Source organism: Ambystoma mexicanum, chromosome 2p (assembly GCF_040938575.1).
Source record: "Ambystoma mexicanum isolate Mex_15411 chromosome 2p, UKY_AmexF1_1, whole genome shotgun sequence".
Classification (NCBI taxonomy): domain Eukaryota; kingdom Metazoa; phylum Chordata; class Amphibia; order Caudata; family Ambystomatidae; genus Ambystoma; species Ambystoma mexicanum.
Window position 1 is genome coordinate 19,193,652 of NC_090923.1, and position 22,170 is coordinate 19,215,821.

The window sequence follows — 22,170 nt, forward strand, 5'->3', positions numbered from 1 at the left end:
CCCTATGTCCAGAGATCATAGATCTGGGGGGGTTTATGTATGGGCTGGGTCAACCTTCAGTCTGTGCTCGCTTCGGCAGCACATATACTAAAATTGGAACGATACAGAGAAGATTAGCATGGCCCCTGCGCAAGGATGACACGCAAATTCGTGAAGCGTTCCATATTTTGGACACATAGCAGGACAGACATGTTCTTTAGCTGCAACATTTATTGACGGGATAAACAGGCCCTCTGTCCATTAGGGCAGGTGTGCTTTTCGGCGTGGAGCTCGTCAGAGTGCGTTTTATTTGGAGATAGCGCTGCGAGTGCTCCAAGCTTATGCCCAGTGGGTGATGATTGCTACATGCCAGGGCAGTTCTAAGCTCTCCTAGGTGCTATTTGCCAACAGCGCATATCACTGTCAGCCTATCTGCTTCACGGGCCAAAGTGCAAAGGGGCTCAGGGCCTGAGTCAGCAGCCAGTGTTTCCTTCCGGTGCCCGGATCCTTCCTTGGGGGGCTGCAAGCTAGAGGTTCTCTCTGGCCCAGGCAGCCTGCACGGGTAACTGATATCCTGCAGCACCCCCCCCCCCGTGCCCCAGCGTGTCTCTATCAGGGCCTGGTCTCTGCTGCTGCTGATGCTGACAGGCCCCCAAGCGCCCCAGACACACCTTCCCAGGGTTGCAGCAGTTTCTGCTTCCTGCTTCCAGCTCAGTGCTGGTGCTACTGTGGAGTAAACAGGGTTAGTAGAGAGAGAGGGGGAGAGAGAGAGAGAGAGAGAGAGGGAGGGAGGGAGGGAGGGAGGGAGGGCGGTGCATATTCAAATCATCAGTCAGCCAGAGCCTGCTGGGAGCCCATTTCTGCAGGCCCACTGACTGCTGGCTGCTGCCCCCGATGGTTGGAGAAGGGCCAGGCTGGGCTAGGCCACACAGCAAGGGCCAAGCCCTCCTCCGGTGCTCCTTCTGATGATGTCTCCCTGAGTGTCTGAGGTCGAGAAAAAGCCCGCCCGCAGAACTGGCCAGAGAGGTCTCTGGCCGATCGTGGCCGATCAGGGGCGTGAAGGGCGGCAGGCAGGCCACCGGCGCAGCAGGCAGCGCAGGGGACGTGCACCTCAAGGCCTTGGCCACCATCTCTCCCTTGGCTTTCAGTGTACCTCAGAATGCCTTTGCTGTTCCGGATCAGGGGAGAGAAGCAACCTTTTCTTAGCAGGTGGGGTCTGTGCTACAGACACGTGGCATTTTCCCAACTGGTTCACAAGCCAACCCCCACCCTTTACAGCGCAGACACAGAAAGCATTTGCTGCTGGTTGGGATTTTCGGGATGGGCCCCTGCTGCTGATGTATTAGGATGGACTTTGGCCAGTCTTTCTTTCTTATACCGACGGCCCGCCCATAAAATTAAAGCACCTTTGCAGGCACAGATGCTCTTAGGGATTTAAATGTAACAGCAGGACCCAAAAAGCAAGGAATGAACCCGAGCCAGATAGGAGTCGACCCTACAATCTTCTGATCCGTACGTAGTCAGACGCCTCATACTGGCCCTCTTGTGTCCCACCTCATCCTCCTCCGCGCAGGCCTTCCAGGGGCCTTTCTGAGGTAGGTGCGCCTGCAAGCCCTGCTGGACCTGATTTTCTAGCCCACGCGCATCACACCCTGACGCTGTTGATAATGCAGCTAACCCCCGGCCCATAGCTGTTGTAAGGGAGAACCTGGACCTGCCAAAGGGAACCAGACCCACGGTGACTTAAAAGCCAAGGGCACTGAAGCCAGCCCCGCCAAAGGAACATTTTAAGTCAGCCTCTGAATGCAAGCAGGGGGCCATCCTGCGCCCCCTGGGGGCGGGGGGGGGGACTGACATGCCGGCCAGCTGCCTCCTCTTGCCTTCTCTTGGAACAGCCCATGGGCCCCCAAACAAAGCCCCCTGACAGGCAGGCCCTCTGTGTTTCCTCTGGCTTGTGGGACTACTGTAATGCACCCAGGCATTGTGCTGGGATCAATCACTTTGCATACAGACTGCACCATGAGCCTTTGCAACTACATTGCTCCGGCAAGCATTCCAAAAATAACAAAAACTCACCTCTCGGACCAGCGCAGCAGTGAATAAGCGCGGACCATTGCTCTCTGCCTCCGTTTCATATCATTCCCCCAAAAGCAAGCGCTTTCTGTCTCAAGAAATGCCCATTGTATGCCACCCTATGTCCAGAGATCATAGATCTGGGGGGGTTTATGTATGGGCTGGGTCAACCTTCAGTCTGTGCTCGCTTCGGCAGCACATATACTAAAATTGGAACGATACAGAGAAGATTAGCATGGCCCCTGCGCAAGGATGACACGCAAATTCGTGAAGCGTTCCATATTTTGGACACATAGCAGGACAGACATGTTCTTTAGCTGCAACATTTATTGACGGGATAAACAGGCCCTCTGTCCATTAGGGCAGGTGTGCTTTTCGGCGTGGAGCTCGTCAGAGTGCGTTTTATTTGGAGATAGCGCTGCGAGTGCTCCAAGCTTATGCCCAGTGGGTGATGATTGCTACATGCCAGGGCAGTTCTAAGCTCTCCTAGGTGCTATTTGCCAACAGCGCATATCACTGTCAGCCTATCTGCTTCACGGGCCAAAGTGCAAAGGGGCTCAGGGCCTGAGTCAGCAGCCAGTGTTTCCTTCCGGTGCCCGGATCCTTCCTTGGGGGGCTGCAAGCTAGAGGTTCTCTCTGGCCCAGGCAGCCTGCACGGGTAACTGAAATCCTGCAGCACCCCCCCCCCCCGTGCCCCAGCGTGTCTCTATCAGGGCCTGGTCTCTGCTGCTGCTGATGCTGACAGGCCCCCAAGCGCCCCAGACACACCTTCCCAGGGTTGCAGCAGTTTCTGCTTCCTGCTTCCAGCTCAGTGCTGGTGCTACTGTGGAGTAAACAGGGTTAGTAGAGAGAGAGGGGGAGAGAGAGAGAGAGAGAGAGAGGGAGGGAGGGAGGGAGGGAGGGAGGGAGGGCGGTGCATATTCAAATCATCAGTCAGCCAGAGCCTGCTGGGAGCCCATTTCTGCAGGCCCACTGACTGCTGGCTGCTGCCCCCGATGGTTGGAGAAGGGCCAGGCTGGGCTAGGCCACACAGCAAGGGCCAAGCCCTCCTCCGGTGCTCCTTCTGATGATGTCTCCCTGAGTGTCTGAGGTCGAGAAAAAGCCCGCCCGCAGAACTGGCCAGAGAGGTCTCTGGCCGATCAGGGGCGTGAAGGGCGGCAGGCAGGCAGGCCACCGGCGCAGCAGGCAGCGCAGGGGACGTGCACCTCAAGGCCTTGGCCACCATCTCTCCCTTGGCTTTCAGTGTACCTCAGAATGCCTTTGCTGTTCCGGATCAGGGGAGAGAAGCAACCTTTTCTTAGCAGGTGGGGTCTGTGCTACAGACACGTGGCATTTTCCCAACTGGTTCACAAGCCAACCCCCACCCTTTATAGCGCAGACACAGAAAGCATTTGCTGCTGGTTGGGATTTTCGGGATGGGCCCCTGCTGCTGATGTATTAGGATGGACTTTGGCCAGTCTTTCTTTCTTATACCGACGGCCCGCCCATAAAATTAAAGCACCTTTGCAGGCACAGATGCTCTTAGGGATTTAAATGTAACAGCAGGACCCAAAAAGCAAGGAATGAACCCGAGCCAGATAGGAGTCGACCCTACAATCTTCTGATCCGTACGTAGTCAGACGCCTCATACTGGCCCTCTTGTGTCTCACCTCCTCCTCCGCGCAGTCCTTCCAGGGGCCTTTCTGAGGTAGGTGCGCCTGCAAGCGCTGCTGGACCTGATTTTCTAGCCCACGCGTCTCACACCCTGACGCTGTTGATAATGCAGCTAACCCCCGGCCCATAGCTGTTGTAAGGGAGAACCTGGACCTGCCAAAGGGAACCAGACCCACGGTGACTTAAAAGCCAAGGGCACTGAAGCCAGCCCCGCCAAAGGAACATTTTAAGTCAGCCTCTGAATGCAAGCAGGCGGCCATCCTGCGCCCCCTGGGGGGACTGACATGCCGGCCAGCTGCCTCCTCTTGCCTCCTCTTGGAACAGCCCATGGGCCCCCAAACAAAGCCCCCTGACAGGCAGGCCCTCTGTGTTTCCTCTGGCTTGTGGGACTACTGTAATGCACCCAGGCATTGTGCTGGGATCAATCACTTTGCATACAGACTGCACCATGAGCCTTTGCAACTACATTGCTCCGGCAAGCATTCCAAAAATAACAAAAACTCACCTCTCGGACCAGCGCAGCAGTGAATAAGCGCGGACCATTGCTCTCTGCCTCCGTTTCATATCATTCCCCCAAAAGCAAGCGCTTTCTGTCTCAAGAAATGCCCATTGTATGCCACCCTATGTCCAGAGATCATAGATCTGGGGGGGTTTATGTATGGGCTGGGTCAACCTTCAGTCTGTGCTCGCTTCGGCAGCACATATACTAAAATTGGAACGATACAGAGAAGATTAGCATGGCCCCTGCGCAAGGATGACACGCAAATTCGTGAAGCGTTCCATATTTTGGACACATAGCAGGACAGACATGTTCTTTAGCTGCAACATTTATTGACGGGATAAACAGGCCCTCTGTCCATTAGGGCAGGTATGCTTTTCGGCGTGGAGCTCGTCAGAGTGCGTTTTATTTGGAGATAGCGCTGCGAGTGCTCCAAGCTTATGCCCAGTGGGTGATGATTGCTACATGCCAGGGCAGTTCTAAGCTCTCCTAGGTGCTATTTGCCAACAGCGCATATCACTGTCAGCCTATCTGCTTCACGGGCCAAAGTGCAAAGGGGCTCAGGGCCTGAGTCAGCAGCCAGTGTTTCCTTCCGGTGCCCGGATCCTTCCTTGGGGGGCTGCAAGCTAGAGGTTCTCTCTGGCCCAGGCAGCCTGCACGGGTAACTGAAATCCTGCAGCACCCCCCCCCCCGTGCCCCAGCGTGTCTCTATCAGGGCCTGGTCTCTGCTGCTGCTGATGCTGACAGGCCCCCAAGCGCCCCAGACACACCTTCCCAGGGTTGCAGCAGTTTCTGCTTCCTGCTTCCAGCTCAGTGCTGGTGCTACTGTGGAGTAAACAGGGTTAGTAGAGAGAGAGGGGGAGAGAGAGAGAGAGAGAGAGAGAGAGGGAGGGAGGGAGGGAGGGAGGGAGGGCGGTGCATATTCAAATCATCAGTCAGCCAGAGCCTGCTGGGAGCCCATTTCTGCAGGCCCACTGACTGCTGGCTGCTGCCCCCGATGGTTGGAGAAGGGCCAGGCTGGGCTAGGCCACACAGCAAGGGCCAAGCCCTCCTCCGGTGCTCCTTCTGATGATGTCTCCCTGAGTGTCTGAGGTCGAGAAAAAGCCCGCCCGCAGAACTGGCCAGAGAGGTCTCTGGGCGTGAAGGGCGGCAGGCAGGCCACCGGCGCAGCAGGCAGCGCAGGGGACGTGCACCTCAAGGCCTTGGCCACCATCTCTCCCTTGGCTTTCAGTGTACCTCAGAATGCCTTTGCTGTTCCGGATCAGGGGAGAGAAGCAACCTTTTCTTAGCAGGTGGGGTCTGTGCTACAGACACGTGGCATTTTCCCAACTGGTTCACAAGCCAACCCCCACCCTTTACAGCGCAGACACAGAAAGCATTTGCTGCTGGTTGGGATTTTCGGGATGGGCCCCTGCTGCTGATGTATTAGGATGGACTTTGGCCAGTCTTTCTTTCTTATACCGACGGCCCGGCCATAAAATTAAAGCACCTTTGCAGGCACAGATGCTCTTAGGGATTTAAATGTAACAGCAGGACCCAAAAAGCAAGGAATGAACCCGAGCCAGATAGGAGTCGACCCTACAATCTTCTGATCCGTACGTAGTCAGACGCCTCATACTGGCCCTCTTGTGTCCCACCTCCTCCTCCTCCGCGCAGGCCTTCCAGGGGCCTTTCTGAGGTAGGTGCGCCTGCAAGCCCTGCTGGACCTGATTTTCTAGCCCACGCGCATCACACCCTGACGCTGTTGATAATGCAGCTAACCCCCGGCCCATAGCTGTTGTAAGGGAGAACCTGGACCTGCCAAAGGGAACCAGACCCACGGTGACTTAAAAGCCAAGGGCACTGAAGCCAGCCCCGCCAAAGGAACATTTTAAGTCAGCCTCTGAATGCAAGCAGGGGGCCATCCTGCGCCCCCTGGGGGCGGGGGGGGGGACTGACATGCCGGCCAGCTGCCTCCTCTTGCCTTCTCTTGGAACAGCCCATGGGCCCCCAAACAAAGCCCCCTGACAGGCAGGCCCTCTGTGTTTCCTCTGGCTTGTGGGACTACTGTAATGCACCCAGGCATTGTGCTGGGATCAATCACTTTGCATACAGACTGCACCATGAGCCTTTGCAACTACATTGCTCCGGCAAGCATTCCAAAAATAACAAAAACTCACCTCTCGGACCAGCGCAGCAGTGAATAAGCGCGGACCATTGCTCTCTGCCTCCGTTTCATATCATTCCCCCAAAAGCAAGCGCTTTCTGTCTCAAGAAATGCCCATTGTATGCCACCCTATGTCCAGAGATCATAGATCTGGGGGGGTTTATGTATGGGCTGGGTCAACCTTCAGTCTGTGCTCGCTTCGGCAGCACATATACTAAAATTGGAACGATACAGAGAAGATTAGCATGGCCCCTGCGCAAGGATGACACGCAAATTCGTGAAGCGTTCCATATTTTGGACACATAGCAGGACAGACATGTTCTTTAGCTGCAACATTTATTGACGGGATAAACAGGCCCTCTGTCCATTAGGGCAGGTGTGCTTTTCGGCGTGGAGCTCGTCAGAGTGCGTTTTATTTGGAGATAGCGCTGCGAGTGCTCCAAGCTTATGCCCAGTGGGTGATGATTGCTACATGCCAGGGCAGTTCTAAGCTCTCCTAGGTGCTATTTGCCAACAGCGCATATCACTGTCAGCCTATCTGCTTCACGGGCCAAAGTGCAAAGGGGCTCAGGGCCTGAGTCAGCAGCCAGTGTTTCCTTCCGGTGCCCGGATCCTTCCTTGGGGGGCTGCAAGCTAGAGGTTCTCTCTGGCCCAGGCAGCCTGCACGGGTAACTGATATCCTGCAGCACCCCCCCCCCCCCCCGTGCCCCAGCGTGTCTCTATCAGGGCCTGGTCTCTGCTGCTGCTGATGCTGACAGGCCCCCAAGCGCCCCAGACACACCTTCCCAGGGTTGCAGCAGTTTCTGCTTCCTGCTTCCAGCTCAGTGCTGGTGCTACTGTGGAGTAAACAGGGTTAGTAGAGAGAGAGGGGGAGAGAGAGAGAGAGAGAGAGAGAGAGAGAGGGAGGGAGGGAGGGAGGGAGGGAGGGCGGTGCATATTCAAATCATCAGTCAGCCAGAGCCTGCTGGGAGCCCATTTCTGCAGGCCCACTGACTGCTGGCTGCTGCCCCCGATGGTTGGAGAAGGGCCAGGCTGGGCTAGGCCACACAGCAAGGGCCAAGCCCTCCTCCGGTGCTCCTTCTGATGATGTCTCCCTGAGTGTCTGAGGTCGAGAAAAAGCCCGCCCGCAGAACTGGCCAGAGAGGTCTCTGGCCGATCGTGGCCGATCAGGGGCGTGAAGGGCGGCAGGCAGGCCACCGGCGCAGCAGGCAGCGCAGGGGACGTGCACCTCAAGGCCTTGGCCACCATCTCTCCCTTGGCTTTCAGTGTACCTCAGAATGCCTTTGCTGTTCCGGATCAGGGGAGAGAAGCAACCTTTTCTTAGCAGGTGGGGTCTGTGCTACAGACACGTGGCATTTTCCCAACTGGTTCACAAGCCAACCCCCACCCTTTACAGCGCAGACACAGAAAGCATTTGCTGCTGGTTGGGATTTTCGGGATGGGCCCCTGCTGCTGATGTATTAGGATGGACTTTGGCCAGTCTTTCTTTCTTATACCGACGGCCCGCCCATAAAATTAAAGCACCTTTGCAGGCACAGATGCTCTTAGGGATTTAAATGTAACAGCAGGACCCAAAAAGCAAGGAATGAACCCGAGCCAGATAGGAGTCGACCCTACAATCTTCTGATCCGTACGTAGTCAGACGCCTCATACTGGCCCTCTTGTGTCCCACCTCATCCTCCTCCGCGCAGGCCTTCCAGGGGCCTTTCTGAGGTAGGTGCGCCTGCAAGCCCTGCTGGACCTGATTTTCTAGCCCACGCGCATCACACCCTGACGCTGTTGATAATGCAGCTAACCCCCGGCCCATAGCTGTTGTAAGGGAGAACCTGGACCTGCCAAAGGGAACCAGACCCACGGTGACTTAAAAGCCAAGGGCACTGAAGCCAGCCCCGCCAAAGGAACATTTTAAGTCAGCCTCTGAATGCAAGCAGGGGGCCATCCTGCGCCCCCTGGGGGCGGGGGGGGGGACTGACATGCCGGCCAGCTGCCTCCTCTTGCCTTCTCTTGGAACAGCCCATGGGCCCCCAAACAAAGCCCCCTGACAGGCAGGCCCTCTGTGTTTCCTCTGGCTTGTGGGACTACTGTAATGCACCCAGGCATTGTGCTGGGATCAATCACTTTGCATACAGACTGCACCATGAGCCTTTGCAACTACATTGCTCCGGCAAGCATTCCAAAAATAACAAAAACTCACCTCTCGGACCAGCGCAGCAGTGAATAAGCGCGGACCATTGCTCTCTGCCTCCGTTTCATATCATTCCCCCAAAAGCAAGCGCTTTCTGTCTCAAGAAATGCCCATTGTATGCCACCCTATGTCCAGAGATCATAGATCTGGGGGGGTTTATGTATGGGCTGGGTCAACCTTCAGTCTGTGCTCGCTTCGGCAGCACATATACTAAAATTGGAACGATACAGAGAAGATTAGCATGGCCCCTGCGCAAGGATGACACGCAAATTCGTGAAGCGTTCCATATTTTGGACACATAGCAGGACAGACATGTTCTTTAGCTGCAACATTTATTGACGGGATAAACAGGCCCTCTGTCCATTAGGGCAGGTGTGCTTTTCGGCGTGGAGCTCGTCAGAGTGCGTTTTATTTGGAGATAGCGCTGCGAGTGCTCCAAGCTTATGCCCAGTGGGTGATGATTGCTACATGCCAGGGCAGTTCTAAGCTCTCCTAGGTGCTATTTGCCAACAGCGCATATCACTGTCAGCCTATCTGCTTCACGGGCCAAAGTGCAAAGGGGCTCAGGGCCTGAGTCAGCAGCCAGTGTTTCCTTCCGGTGCCCGGATCCTTCCTTGGGGGGCTGCAAGCTAGAGGTTCTCTCTGGCCCAGGCAGCCTGCACGGGTAACTGAAATCCTGCAGCACCCCCCCCCCCCCGTGCCCCAGCGTGTCTCTATCAGGGCCTGGTCTCTGCTGCTGCTGATGCTGACAGGCCCCCAAGCGCCCCAGACACACCTTCCCAGGGTTGCAGCAGTTTCTGCTTCCTGCTTCCAGCTCAGTGCTGGTGCTACTGTGGAGTAAACAGGGTTAGTAGAGAGAGAGGGGGAGAGAGAGAGAGAGAGAGAGAGAGAGAGAGAGAGGGAGGGAGGGAGGGAGGGAGGGCGGTGCATATTCAAATCATCAGTCAGCCAGAGCCTGCTGGGAGCCCATTTCTGCAGGCCCACTGACTGCTGGCTGCTGCCCCCGATGGTTGGAGAAGGGCCAGGCTGGGCTAGGCCACACAGCAAGGGCCAAGCCCTCCTCCGGTGCTCCTTCTGATGATGTCTCCCTGAGTGTCTGAGGTCGAGAAAAAGCCCGCCCGCAGAACTGGCCAGAGAGGTCTCTGGCCGATCGTGGCCGATCAGGGGCGTGAAGGGCGGCAGGCAGGCCACCGGCGCAGCAGGCAGCGCAGGGGACGTGCACCTCAAGGCCTTGGCCACCATCTCTCCCTTGGCTTTCAGTGTACCTCAGAATGCCTTTGCTGTTCCGGATCAGGGGAGAGAAGCAACCTTTTCTTAGCAGGTGGGGTCTGTGCTACAGACACGTGGCATTTTCCCAACTGGTTCACAAGCCAACCCCCACCCTTTACAGCGCAGACACAGAAAGCATTTGCTGCTGGTTGGGATTTTCGGGATGGGCCCCTGCTGCTGATGTATTAGGATGGACTTTGGCCAGTCTTTCTTTCTTATACCGACGGCCCGCCGATAAAATTAAAGCACCTTTGCAGGCACAGATGCTCTTAGGGATTTAAATGTAACAGCACGACCCAAAAAGCAAGGAATGAACCCGAGCCAGATAGGAGTCGACCCTACAATCTTCTGATCCGTACGTAGTCAGACGCCTCATACTGGCCCTCTTGTGTCCCACCTCATCCTCCTCCGCGCAGGCCTTCCAGGGGCCTTTCTGAGGTAGGTGCGCCTGCAAGCCCTGCTGGACCTGATTTTCTAGCCCACGCGTCTCACACCCTGACGCTGTTGATAATGCAGCTAACCCCCGGCCCATAGCTGTTGTAAGGGAGAACCTGGACCTGCCAAAGGGAACCAGACCCACGGTGACTTAAAAGCCAAGGGCACTGAAGCCAGCCCCGCCAAAGGAACATTTTAAGTCAGCCTCTGAATGCAAGCAGGGGGCCATCCTGCGCCCCCTGGGGGCGGGGGGGGGGACTGACATGCCGGCCAGCTGCCTCCTCTTGCCTTCTCTTGGAACAGCCCATGGGCCCCCAAACAAAGCCCCCTGACAGGCAGGCCCTCTGTGTTTCCTCTGGCTTGTGGGACTACTGTAATGCACCCAGGCATTGTGCTGGGATCAATCACTTTGCATACAGACTGCACCATGAGCCTTTGCAACTACATTGCTCCGGCAAGCATTCCAAAAATAACAAAAACTCACCTCTCGGACCAGCGCAGCAGTGAATAAGCGCGGACCATTGCTCTCTGCCTCCGTTTCATATCATTCCCCCAAAAGCAAGCGCTTTCTGTCTCAAGAAATGCCCATTGTATGCCACCCTATGTCCAGAGATCATAGATCTGGGGGGGTTTATGTATGGGCTGGGTCAACCTTCAGTCTGTGCTCGCTTCGGCAGCACATATACTAAAATTGGAACGATACAGAGAAGATTAGCATGGCCCCTGCGCAAGGATGACACGCAAATTCGTGAAGCGTTCCATATTTTGGACACATAGCAGGACAGACATGTTCTTTAGCTGCAACATTTATTGACGGGATAAACAGGCCCTCTGTCCATTAGGGCAGGTGTGCTTTTCGGCGTGGAGCTCGTCAGAGTGCGTTTTATTTGGAGATAGCGCTGCGAGTGCTCCAAGCTTATGCCCAGTGGGTGATGATTGCTACATGCCAGGGCAGTTCTAAGCTCTCCTAGGTGCTATTTGCCAACAGCGCATATCACTGTCAGCCTATCTGCTTCACGGGCCAAAGTGCAAAGGGGCTCAGGGCCTGAGTCAGCAGCCAGTGTTTCCTTCCGGTGCCCGGATCCTTCCTTGGGGGGCTGCAAGCTAGAGGTTCTCTCTGGCCCAGGCAGCCTGCACGGGTAACTGAAATCCTGCAGCACCCCCCCCCCCGTGCCCCAGCGTGTCTCTATCAGGGCCTGGTCTCTGCTGCTGCTGATGCTGACAGGCCCCCAAGCGCCCCAGACACACCTTCCCAGGGTTGCAGCAGTTTCTGCTTCCTGCTTCCAGCTCAGTGCTGGTGCTACTGTGGAGTAAACAGGGTTAGTAGAGAGAGAGGGGGAGAGAGAGAGAGAGAGAGAGAGAGAGAGAGAGAGGGAGGGAGGGAGGGAGGGCGGTGCATATTCAAATCATCAGTCAGCCAGAGCCTGCTGGGAGCCCATTTCTGCAGGCCCACTGACTGCTGGCTGCTGCCCCCGATGGTTGGAGAAGGGCCAGGCTGGGCTAGGCCACACAGCAAGGGCCAAGCCCTCCTCCGGTGCTCCTTCTGATGATGTCTCCCTGAGTGTCTGAGGTCGAGAAAAAGCCCGCCCGCAGAACTGGCCAGAGAGGTCTCTGGCCGATCAGGGGCGTGAAGGGCGGCAGGCAGGCCACCGGCGCAGCAGGCAGCGCAGGGGACGTGCACCTCAAGGCCTTGGCCACCATCTCTCCCTTGGCTTTCAGTGTACCTCAGAATGCCTTTGCTGTTCCGGATCAGGGGAGAGAAGCAACCTTTTCTTAGCAGGTGGGGTCTGTGCTACAGACACGTGGCATTTTCCCAACTGGTTCACAAGCCAACCCCCACCCTTTACAGCGCAGACACAGAAAGCATTTGCTGCTGGTTGGGATTTTCGGGATGGGCCCCTGCTGCTGATGTATTAGGATGGACTTTGGCCAGTCTTTCTTTCTTATACCGACGGCCCGCCCATAAAATTAAAGCACCTTTGCAGGCACAGATGCTCTTAGGGATTTAAATGTAACAGCAGGACCCAAAAAGCAAGGAATGAACCCGAGCCAGATAGGAGTCGACCCTACAATCTTCTGATCCGTACGTAGTCAGACGCCTCATACTGGCCCTCTTGTGTCTCACCTCCTCCTCCTCCTCCGCGCAGTCCTTCCAGGGGCCTTTCTGAGGTAGGTGCGCCTGCAAGCGCTGCTGGACCTGATTTTCTAGCCCACGCGTCTCACACCCTGACGCTGTTGATAATGCAGCTAACCCCCGGCCCATAGCTGTTGTAAGGGAGAACCTGGACCTGCCAAAGGGAACCAGACCCACGGTGACTTAAAAGCCAAGGGCACTGAAGCCAGCCCCGCCAAAGGAACATTTTAAGTCAGCCTCTGAATGCAAGCAGGGGGCCATCCTGCGCCCCCTGGGGGCGGGGGGGGGACTGACATGCCGGCCAGCTGCCTCCTCTTGCCTTCTCTTGGAACAGCCCATGGGCCCCCAAACAAAGCCCCCTGACAGGCAGGCCCTCTGTGTTTCCTCTGGCTTGTGGGACTACTGTAATGCACCCAGGCATTGTGCTGGGATCAATCACTTTGCATACAGACTGCACCATGAGCCTTTGCAACTACATTGCTCCGGCAAGCATTCCAAAAATAACAAAAACTCACCTCTCGGACCAGCGCAGCAGTGAATAAGCGCGGACCATTGCTCTCTGCCTCCGTTTCATATCATTCCCCCAAAAGCAAGCGCTTTCTGTCTCAAGAAATGCCCATTGTATGCCACCCTATGTCCAGAGATCATAGATCTGGGGGGGTTTATGTATGGGCTGGGTCAACCTTCAGTCTGTGCTCGCTTCGGCAGCACATATACTAAAATTGGAACGATACAGAGAAGATTAGCATGGCCCCTGCGCAAGGATGACACGCAAATTCGTGAAGCGTTCCATATTTTGGACACATAGCAGGACAGACATGTTCTTTAGCTGCAACATTTATTGACTGGATAAACAGGCCCTCTGTCCATTAGGGCAGGTGTGCTTTTCGGCGTGGAGCTCGTCAGAGTGCGTTTTATTTGGAGATAGCGCTGCGAGTGCTCCAAGCTTATGCCCAGTGGGTGATGATTGCTACATGCCAGGGCAGTTCTAAGCTCTCCTAGGTGCTATTTGCCAACAGCGCATATCACTGTCAGCCTATCTGCTTCACGGGCCAAAGTGCAAAGGGGCTCAGGGCCTGAGTCAGCAGCCAGTGTTTCCTTCCGGTGCCCGGATCCTTCCTTGGGGGGCTGCAAGCTAGAGGTTCTCTCTGGCCCAGGCAGCCTGCACGGGTAACTGAAATCCTGCAGCACCCCCCCCCCCCCGTGCCCCAGCGTGTCTCTATCAGGGCCTGGTCTCTGCTGCTGCTGATGCTGACAGGCCCCCAAGCGCCCCAGACACACCTTCCCAGGGTTGCAGCAGTTTCTGCTTCCTGCTTCCAGCTCAGTGCTGGTGCTACTGTGGAGTAAACAGGGTTAGTAGAGAGAGAGGGGGAGAGAGAGAGAGAGAGAGAGAGGGAGGGAGGGAGGGAGGGAGGGAGGGAGGGCGGTGCATATTCAAATCATCAGTCAGCCAGAGCCTGCTGGGAGCCCATTTCTGCAGGCCCACTGACTGCTGGCTGCTGCCCCCGATGGTTGGAGAAGGGCCAGGCTGGGCTAGGCCACACAGCAAGGGCCAAGCCCTCCTCCGGTGCTCCTTCTGATGATGTCTCCCTGAGTGTCTGAGGTCGAGAAAAAGCCCGCCCGCAGAACTGGCCAGAGAGGTCTCTGGCCGATCAGGGGCGTGAAGGGCGGCAGGCAGGCCACCGGCGCAGCAGGCAGCGCAGGGGACGTGCACCTCAAGGCCTTGGCCACCATCTCTCCCTTGGCTTTCAGTGTACCTCAGAATGCCTTTGCTGTTCCGGATCAGGGGAGAGAAGCAACCTTTTCTTAGCAGGTGGGGTCTGTGCTACAGACACGTGGCATTTTCCCAACTGGTTCACAAGCCAACCCCCACCCTTTACAGCGCAGACACAGAAAGCATTTGCTGCTGGTTGGGATTTTCGGGATGGGCCCCTGCTGCTGATGTATTAGGATGGACTTTGGCCAGTCTTTCTTTCTTATACCGACGGCCCGCCCATAAAATTAAAGCACCTTTGCAGGCACAGATGCTCTTAGGGATTTAAATGTAACAGCAGGACCCAAAAAGCAAGGAATGAACCCGAGCCAGATAGGAGTCGACCCTACAATCTTCTGATCCGTACGTAGTCAGACGCCTCATACTGGCCCTCTTGTGTCCCACCTCATCCTCCTCCGCGCAGGCCTTCCAGGGGCCTTTCTGAGGTAGGTGCGCCTGCAAGCCCTGCTGGACCTGATTTTCTAGCCCACGCGCATCACACCCTGACGCTGTTGATAATGCAGCTAACCCCCGGCCCATAGCTGTTGTAAGGGAGAACCTGGACCTGCCAAAGGGAACCAGACCCACGGTGACTTAAAAGCCAAGGGCACTGAAGCCAGCCCCGCCAAAGGAACATTTTAAGTCAGCCTCTGAATGCAAGCAGGGGGCCATCCTGCGCCCCCTGGGGGCGGGGGGGGGGACTGACATGCCGGCCAGCTGCCTCCTCTTGCCTTCTCTTGGAACAGCCCATGGGCCCCCAAACAAAGCCCCCTGACAGGCAGGCCCTCTGTGTTTCCTCTGGCTTGTGGGACTACTGTAATGCACCCAGGCATTGTGCTGGGATCAATCACTTTGCATACAGACTGCACCATGAGCCTTTGCAACTACATTGCTCCGGCAAGCATTCCAAAAATAACAAAAACTCACCTCTCGGACCAGCGCAGCAGTGAATAAGCGCGGACCATTGCTCTCTGGCTCCGTTTCATATCATTCCCCCAAAAGCAAGCGCTTTCTGTCTCAAGAAATGCCCATTGTATGCCACCCTATGTCCAGAGATCATAGATCTGGGGGGGTTTATGTATGGGCTGGGTCAACCTTCAGTCTGTGCTCGCTTCGGCAGCACATATACTAAAATTGGAACGATACAGAGAAGATTAGCATGGCCCCTGCGCAAGGATGACACGCAAATTCGTGAAGCGTTCCATATTTTGGACACATAGCAGGACAGACATGTTCTTTAGCTGCAACATTTATTGACGGGATAAACAGGCCCTCTGTCCATTAGGGCAGGTGTGCTTTTCGGCGTGGAGCTCGTCAGAGTGCGTTTTATTTGGAGATAGCGCTGCGAGTGCTCCAAGCTTATGCCCAGTGGGTGATGATTGCTACATGCCAGGGCAGTTCTAAGCTCTCCTAGGTGCTATTTGCCAACAGCGCATATCACTGTCAGCCTATCTGCTTCACGGGCCAAAGTGCAAAGGGGCTCAGGGCCTGAGTCAGCAGCCAGTGTTTCCTTCCGGTGCCCGGATCCTTCCTTGGGGGGCTGCAAGCTAGAGGTTCTCTCTGGCCCAGGCAGCCTGCACGGGTAACTGAAATCCTGCAGCACCCCCCCCCCCCGTGCCCCAGCGTGTCTCTATCAGGGCCTGGTCTCTGCTGCTGCTGATGCTGACAGGCCCCCAAGCGCCCCAGACACACCTTCCCAGGGTTGCAGCAGTTTCTGCTTCCTGCTTCCAGCTCAGTGCTGGTGCTACTGTGGAGTAAACAGGGTTAGTAGAGAGAGAGGGGGAGAGAGAGAGAGAGAGAGAGAGGGAGGGAGGGAGGGAGGGAGGGAGGGAGGGCGGTGCATATTCAAATCATCAGTCAGCCAGAGCCTGCTGGGAGCCCATTTCTGCAGGCCCACTGACTGCTGGCTGCTGCCCCCGATGGTTGGAGAAGGGCCAGGCTGGGCTAGGCCACACAGCAAGGGCCAAGCCCTCCTCCGGTGCTCCTTCTGATGATGTCTCCCTGAGTGTCTGAGGTCGAGAAAAAGCCCGCCCGCAGAACTGGCCAGAGAGGTCTCTGGCCGATCAGGGGCGTGAAGGGCGGCAGGCAGGCAGGCCACCGGCGCAGCAGGCAGCGCAGGGGACGTGCACCTCAAGGCCTTGGCCACCATCTCTCCCTTGGCTTTCAGTGTACCTCAGAATGCCTTTGCTGTTCCGGATCAGGGGAGAGAAGCAACCTTTTCTTAGCAGGTGGGGTCTGTGCTACAGACACGTGGCATTTTCCCAACTGGTTCACAAGCCAACCCCCACCCTTTATAGCGCAGACACAGAAAGCATTTGCTGCTGGTTGGGATTTTCGGGATGGGCCCCTGCTGCTGATGTATTAGGATGGACTTTGGCCAGTCTTTCTTTCTTATACCGACGGCCCGCCCATAAAATTAAAGCACCTTTGCAGGCACAGATGCTCTTAGGGATTTAAATGTAACAGCAGGACCCAAAAAGCAAGGAATGAACCCGAGCCAGATAGGAGTCGACCCTACAATCTTCTGATCCGTACGTAGTCAGACGCCTCATACTGGCCCTCTTGTGTCTCACCTCCTCCTCCGCGCAGTCCTTCCAGGGGCCTTTCTGAGGTAGGTGCGCCTGCAAGCGCTGCTGGACCTGATTTTCTAGCCCACGCGTCTCACACCCTGACGCTGTTGATAATGCAGCTAACCCCCGGCCCATAGCTGTTGTAAGGGAGAACCTGGACCTGCCAAAGGGAACCAGACCCACGGTGACTTAAAAGCCAAGGGCACTGAAGCCAGCCCCGCCAAAGGAACATTTTAAGTCAGCCTCTGAATGCAAGCAGGCGGCCATCCTGCGCCCCCTGGGGGGACTGACATGCCGGCCAGCTGCCTCCTCTTGCCTCCTCTTGGAACAGCCCATGGGCCCCCAAACAAAGCCCCCTGACAGGCAGGCCCTCTGTGTTTCCTCTGGCTTGTGGGACTACTGTAATGCACCCAGGCATTGTGCTGGGATCAATCACTTTGCATACAGACTGCACCATGAGCCTTTGCAACTACATTGCTCCGGCAAGCATTCCAAAAATAACAAAAACTCACCTCTCGGACCAGCGCAGCAGTGAATAAGCGCGGACCATTGCTCTCTGCCTCCGTTTCATATCATTCCCCCAAAAGCAAGCGCTTTCTGTCTCAAGAAATGCCCATTGTATGCCACCCTATGTCCAGAGATCATAGATCTGGGGGGGTTTATGTATGGGCTGGGTCAACCTTCAGTCTGTGCTCGCTTCGGCAGCACATATACTAAAATTGGAACGATACAGAGAAGATTAGCATGGCCCCTGCGCAAGGATGACACGCAAATTCGTGAAGCGTTCCATATTTTGGACACATAGCAGGACAGACATGTTCTTTAGCTGCAACATTTATTGACGGGATAAACAGGCCCTCTGTCCATTAGGGCAGGTATGCTTTTCGGCGTGGAGCTCGTCAGAGTGCGTTTTATTTGGAGATAGCGCTGCGAGTGCTCCAAGCTTATGCCCAGTGGGTGATGATTGCTACATGCCAGGGCAGTTCTAAGCTCTCCTAGGTGCTATTTGCCAACAGCGCATATCACTGTCAGCCTATCTGCTTCACGGGCCAAAGTGCAAAGGGGCTCAGGGCCTGAGTCAGCAGCCAGTGTTTCCTTCCGGTGCCCGGATCCTTCCTTGGGGGGCTGCAAGCTAGAGGTTCTCTCTGGCCCAGGCAGCCTGCACGGGTAACTGAAATCCTGCAGCACCCCCCCCCCCGTGCCCCAGCGTGTCTCTATCAGGGCCTGGTCTCTGCTGCTGCTGATGCTGACAGGCCCCCAAGCGCCCCAGACACACCTTCCCAGGGTTGCAGCAGTTTCTGCTTCCTGCTTCCAGCTCAGTGCTGGTGCTACTGTGGAGTAAACAGGGTTAGTAGAGAGAGAGGGGGAGAGAGAGAGAGAGAGAGAGAGAGAGGGAGGGAGGGAGGGAGGGAGGGAGGGAGGGCGGTGCATATTCAAATCATCAGTCAGCCAGAGCCTGCTGGGAGCCCATTTCTGCAGGCCCACTGACTGCTGGCTGCTGCCCCCGATGGTTGGAGAAGGGCCAGGCTGGGCTAGGCCACACAGCAAGGGCCAAGCCCTCCTCCGGTGCTCCTTCTGATGATGTCTCCCTGAGTGTCTGAGGTCGAGAAAAAGCCCGCCCGCAGAACTGGCCAGAGAGGTCTCTGGGCGTGAAGGGCGGCAGGCAGGCCACCGGCGCAGCAGGCAGCGCAGGGGACGTGCACCTCAAGGCCTTGGCCACCATCTCTCCCTTGGCTTTCAGTGTACCTCAGAATGCCTTTGCTGTTCCGGATCAGGGGAGAGAAGCAACCTTTTCTTAGCAGGTGGGGTCTGTGCTACAGACACGTGGCATTTTCCCAACTGGTTCACAAGCCAACCCCCACCCTTTACAGCGCAGACACAGAAAGCATTTGCTGCTGGTTGGGATTTTCGGGATGGGCCCCTGCTGCTGATGTATTAGGATGGACTTTGGCCAGTCTTTCTTTCTTATACCGACGGCCCGCCCATAAAATTAAAGCACCTTTGCAGGCACAGATGCTCTTAGGGATTTAAATGTAACAGCAGGACCCAAAAAGCAAGGAATGAACCCGAGCCAGATAGGAGTCGACCCTACAATCTTCTGATCCGTACGTAGTCAGACGCCTCATACTGGCCCTCTTGTGTCCCACCTCATCCTCCTCCGCGCAGGCCTTCCAGGGGCCTTTCTGAGGTAGGTGCGCCTGCAAGCCCTGCTGGACCTGATTTTCTAGCCCACGCGCATCACACCCTGACGCTGTTGATAATGCAGCTAACCCCCGGCCCATAGCTGTTGTAAGGGAGAACCTGGACCTGCCAAAGGGAACCAGACCCACGGTGACTTAAAAGCCAAGGGCACTGAAGCCAGCCCCGCCAAAGGAACATTTTAAGTCAGCCTCTGAATGCAAGCAGGGGGCCATCCTGCGCCCCCTGGGGGCGGGGGGGGGGACTGACATGCCGGCCAGCTGCCTCCTCTTGCCTTCTCTTGGAACAGCCCATGGGCCCCCAAACAAAGCCCCCTGACAGGCAGGCCCTCTGTGTTTCCTCTGGCTTGTGGGACTACTGTAATGCACCCAGGCATTGTGCTGGGATCAATCACTTTGCATACAGACTGCACCATGAGCCTTTGCAACTACATTGCTCCGGCAAGCATTCCAAAAATAACAAAAACTCACCTCTCGGACCAGCGCAGCAGTGAATAAGCGCGGACCATTGCTCTCTGCCTCCGTTTCATATCATTCCCCCAAAAGCAAGCGCTTTCTGTCTCAAGAAATGCCCATTGTATGCCACCCTATGTCCAGAGATCATAGATCTGGGGGGGTTTATGTATGGGCTGGGTCAACCTTCAGTCTGTGCTCGCTTCGGCAGCACATATACTAAAATTGGAACGATACAGAGAAGATTAGCATGGCCCCTGCGCAAGGATGACACGCAAATTCGTGAAGCGTTCCATATTTTGGACACATAGCAGGACAGACATGTTCTTTAGCTGCAACATTTATTGACGGGATAAACAGGCCCTCTGTCCATTAGGGCAGGTGTGCTTTTCGGCGTGGAGCTCGTCAGAGTGCGTTTTATTTGGAGATAGCGCTGCGAGTGCTCCAAGCTTATGCCCAGTGGGTGATGATTGCTACATGCCAGGGCAGTTCTAAGCTCTCCTAGGTGCTATTTGCCAACAGCGCATATCACTGTCAGCCTATCTGCTTCACGGGCCAAAGTGCAAAGGGGCTCAGGGCCTGAGTCAGCAGCCAGTGTTTCCTTCCGGTGCCCGGATCCTTCCTTGGGGGGCTGCAAGCTAGAGGTTCTCTCTGGCCCAGGCAGCCTGCACGGGTAACTGAAATCCTGCAGCACCCCCCCCCCCGTGCCCCAGCGTGTCTCTATCAGGGCCTGGTCTCTGCTGCTGCTGATGCTGACAGGCCCCCAAGCGCCCCAGACACACCTTCCCAGGGTTGCAGCAGTTTCTGCTTCCTGCTTCCAGCTCAGTGCTGGTGCTACTGTGGAGTAAACAGGGTTAGTAGAGAGAGAGGGGGAGAGAGAGAGAGAGAGAGAGAGAGAGAGAGAGAGGGAGGGAGGGAGGGAGGGAGGGCGGTGCATATTCAAATCATCAGTCAGCCAGAGCCTGCTGGGAGCCCATTTCTGCAGGCCCACTGACTGCTGGCTGCTGCCCCCGATGGTTGGAGAAGGGCCAGGCTGGGCTAGGCCACACAGCAAGGGCCAAGCCCTCCTCCGGTGCTCCTTCTGATGATGTCTCCCTGAGTGTCTGAGGTCGAGAAAAAGCCCGCCCGCAGAACTGGCCAGAGAGGTCTCTGGCCGATCGTGGCCGATCAGGGGCGTGAAGGGCGGCAGGCAGGCCACCGGCGCAGCAGGCAGCGCAGGGGACGTGCACCTCAAGGCCTTGGCCACCATCTCTCCCTTGGCTTTCAGTGTACCTCAGAATGCCTTTGCTGTTCCGGATCAGGGGAGAGAAGCAACCTTTTCTTAGCAGGTGGGGTCTGTGCTACAGACACGTGGCATTTTCCCAACTGGTTCACAAGCCAACCCCCACCCTTTACAGCGCAGACACAGAAAGCATTTGCTGCTGGTTGGGATTTTCGGGATGGGCCCCTGCTGCTGATGTATTAGGATGGACTTTGGCCAGTCTTTCTTTCTTATACCGACGGCCCGCCGATAAAATTAAAGCACCTTTGCAGGCACAGATGCTCTTAGGGATTTAAATGTAACAGCAGGACCCAAAAAGCAAGGAATGAACCCGAGCCAGATAGGAGTCGACCCTACAATCTTCTGATCCGTACGTAGTCAGACGCCTCATACTGGCCCTCTTGTGTCCCACCTCATCCTCCTCCGCGCAGGCCTTCCAGGGGCCTTTCTGAGGTAGGTGCGCCTGCAAGCCCTGCTGGACCTGATTTTCTAGCCCACGCGCATCACACCCTGACGCTGTTGATAATGCAGCTAACCCCCGGCCCATAGCTGTTGTAAGGGAGAACCTGGACCTGCCAAAGGGAACCAGACCCACGGTGACTTAAAAGCCAAGGGCACTGAAGCCAGCCCCGCCAAAGGAACATTTTAAGTCAGCCTCTGAATGCAAGCAGGGGGCCATCCTGCGCCCCCTGGGGGCGGGGGGGGGGACTGACATGCCGGCCAGCTGCCTCCTCTTGCCTTCTCTTGGAACAGCCCATGGGCCCCCAAACAAAGCCCCCTGACAGGCAGGCCCTCTGTGTTTCCTCTGGCTTGTGGGACTACTGTAATGCACCCAGGCATTGTGCTGGGATCAATCACTTTGCATACAGACTGCACCATGAGCCTTTGCAACTACATTGCTCCGGCAAGCATTCCAAAAATAACAAAAACTCACCTCTCGGACCAGCGCAGCAGTGAATAAGCGCGGACCATTGCTCTCTGGCTCCGTTTCATATCATTCCCCCAAAAGCAAGCGCTTTCTGTCTCAAGAAATGCCCATTGTATGCCACCCTATGTCCAGAGATCATAGATCTGGGGGGGTTTATGTATGGGCTGGGTCAACCTTCAGTCTGTGCTCGCTTCGGCAGCACATATACTAAAATTGGAACGATACAGAGAAGATTAGCATGGCCCCTGCGCAAGGATGACACGCAAATTCGTGAAGCGTTCCATATTTTGGACACATAGCAGGACAGACATGTTCTTTAGCTGCAACATTTATTGACGGGATAAACAGGCCCTCTGTCCATTAGGGCAGGTGTGCTTTTCGGCGTGGAGCTCGTCAGAGTGCGTTTTATTTGGAGATAGCGCTGCGAGTGCTCCAAGCTTATGCCCAGTGGGTGATGATTGCTACATGCCAGGGCAGTTCTAAGCTCTCCTAGGTGCTATTTGCCAACAGCGCATATCACTGTCAGCCTATCTGCTTCACGGGCCAAAGTGCAAAGGGGCTCAGGGCCTGAGTCAGCAGCCAGTGTTTCCTTCCGGTGCCCGGATCCTTCCTTGGGGGGCTGCAAGCTAGAGGT

At 56.0% G+C, this 22,170-nt stretch overlaps 11 non-coding genes across 11 annotated transcripts; all 11 read left to right on the forward strand.

Annotated features, from left to right (window-relative positions):
- The first annotated feature begins 63 nt into the window (after window positions 1-63).
- On the forward strand, window positions 64-170 carry LOC138568441 (U6 spliceosomal RNA). The gene has a single exon (XR_011302778.1). It is a non-coding gene; the product is annotated as a U6 spliceosomal RNA (small nuclear RNA).
- Window positions 171-2,232: 2,062 nt separating this feature from the next.
- On the forward strand, window positions 2,233-2,339 carry LOC138568442 (U6 spliceosomal RNA). Its single transcript, XR_011302779.1, has one exon. It is a non-coding gene; the product is annotated as a U6 spliceosomal RNA (small nuclear RNA).
- A 2,048-nt stretch (window positions 2,340-4,387) lies between these two features.
- On the forward strand, window positions 4,388-4,494 carry LOC138568443 (U6 spliceosomal RNA). Its single transcript, XR_011302780.1, has one exon. It is a non-coding gene; the product is annotated as a U6 spliceosomal RNA (small nuclear RNA).
- A 2,046-nt stretch (window positions 4,495-6,540) lies between these two features.
- On the forward strand, window positions 6,541-6,647 carry LOC138568445 (U6 spliceosomal RNA). Its single transcript, XR_011302782.1, has one exon. It is a non-coding gene; the product is annotated as a U6 spliceosomal RNA (small nuclear RNA).
- A 2,074-nt stretch (window positions 6,648-8,721) lies between these two features.
- LOC138568446 (U6 spliceosomal RNA) lies at window positions 8,722-8,828 on the forward strand. The gene has a single exon (XR_011302783.1). It is a non-coding gene; the product is annotated as a U6 spliceosomal RNA (small nuclear RNA).
- Window positions 8,829-10,900: 2,072 nt separating this feature from the next.
- LOC138568447 (U6 spliceosomal RNA) lies at window positions 10,901-11,007 on the forward strand. The gene has a single exon (XR_011302784.1). It is a non-coding gene; the product is annotated as a U6 spliceosomal RNA (small nuclear RNA).
- A 2,058-nt stretch (window positions 11,008-13,065) lies between these two features.
- On the forward strand, window positions 13,066-13,172 carry LOC138568448 (U6 spliceosomal RNA). The gene has a single exon (XR_011302785.1). It is a non-coding gene; the product is annotated as a U6 spliceosomal RNA (small nuclear RNA).
- A 2,058-nt stretch (window positions 13,173-15,230) lies between these two features.
- Window positions 15,231-15,337, forward strand: LOC138568449 (U6 spliceosomal RNA). The gene has a single exon (XR_011302786.1). It is a non-coding gene; the product is annotated as a U6 spliceosomal RNA (small nuclear RNA).
- A 2,048-nt stretch (window positions 15,338-17,385) lies between these two features.
- LOC138568450 (U6 spliceosomal RNA) lies at window positions 17,386-17,492 on the forward strand. The gene has a single exon (XR_011302787.1). It is a non-coding gene; the product is annotated as a U6 spliceosomal RNA (small nuclear RNA).
- Window positions 17,493-19,542: 2,050 nt separating this feature from the next.
- On the forward strand, window positions 19,543-19,649 carry LOC138568451 (U6 spliceosomal RNA). Its single transcript, XR_011302788.1, has one exon. It is a non-coding gene; the product is annotated as a U6 spliceosomal RNA (small nuclear RNA).
- A 2,070-nt stretch (window positions 19,650-21,719) lies between these two features.
- On the forward strand, window positions 21,720-21,826 carry LOC138568452 (U6 spliceosomal RNA). The gene has a single exon (XR_011302789.1). It is a non-coding gene; the product is annotated as a U6 spliceosomal RNA (small nuclear RNA).
- The last annotated feature ends 344 nt before the right edge of the window (window positions 21,827-22,170 follow it).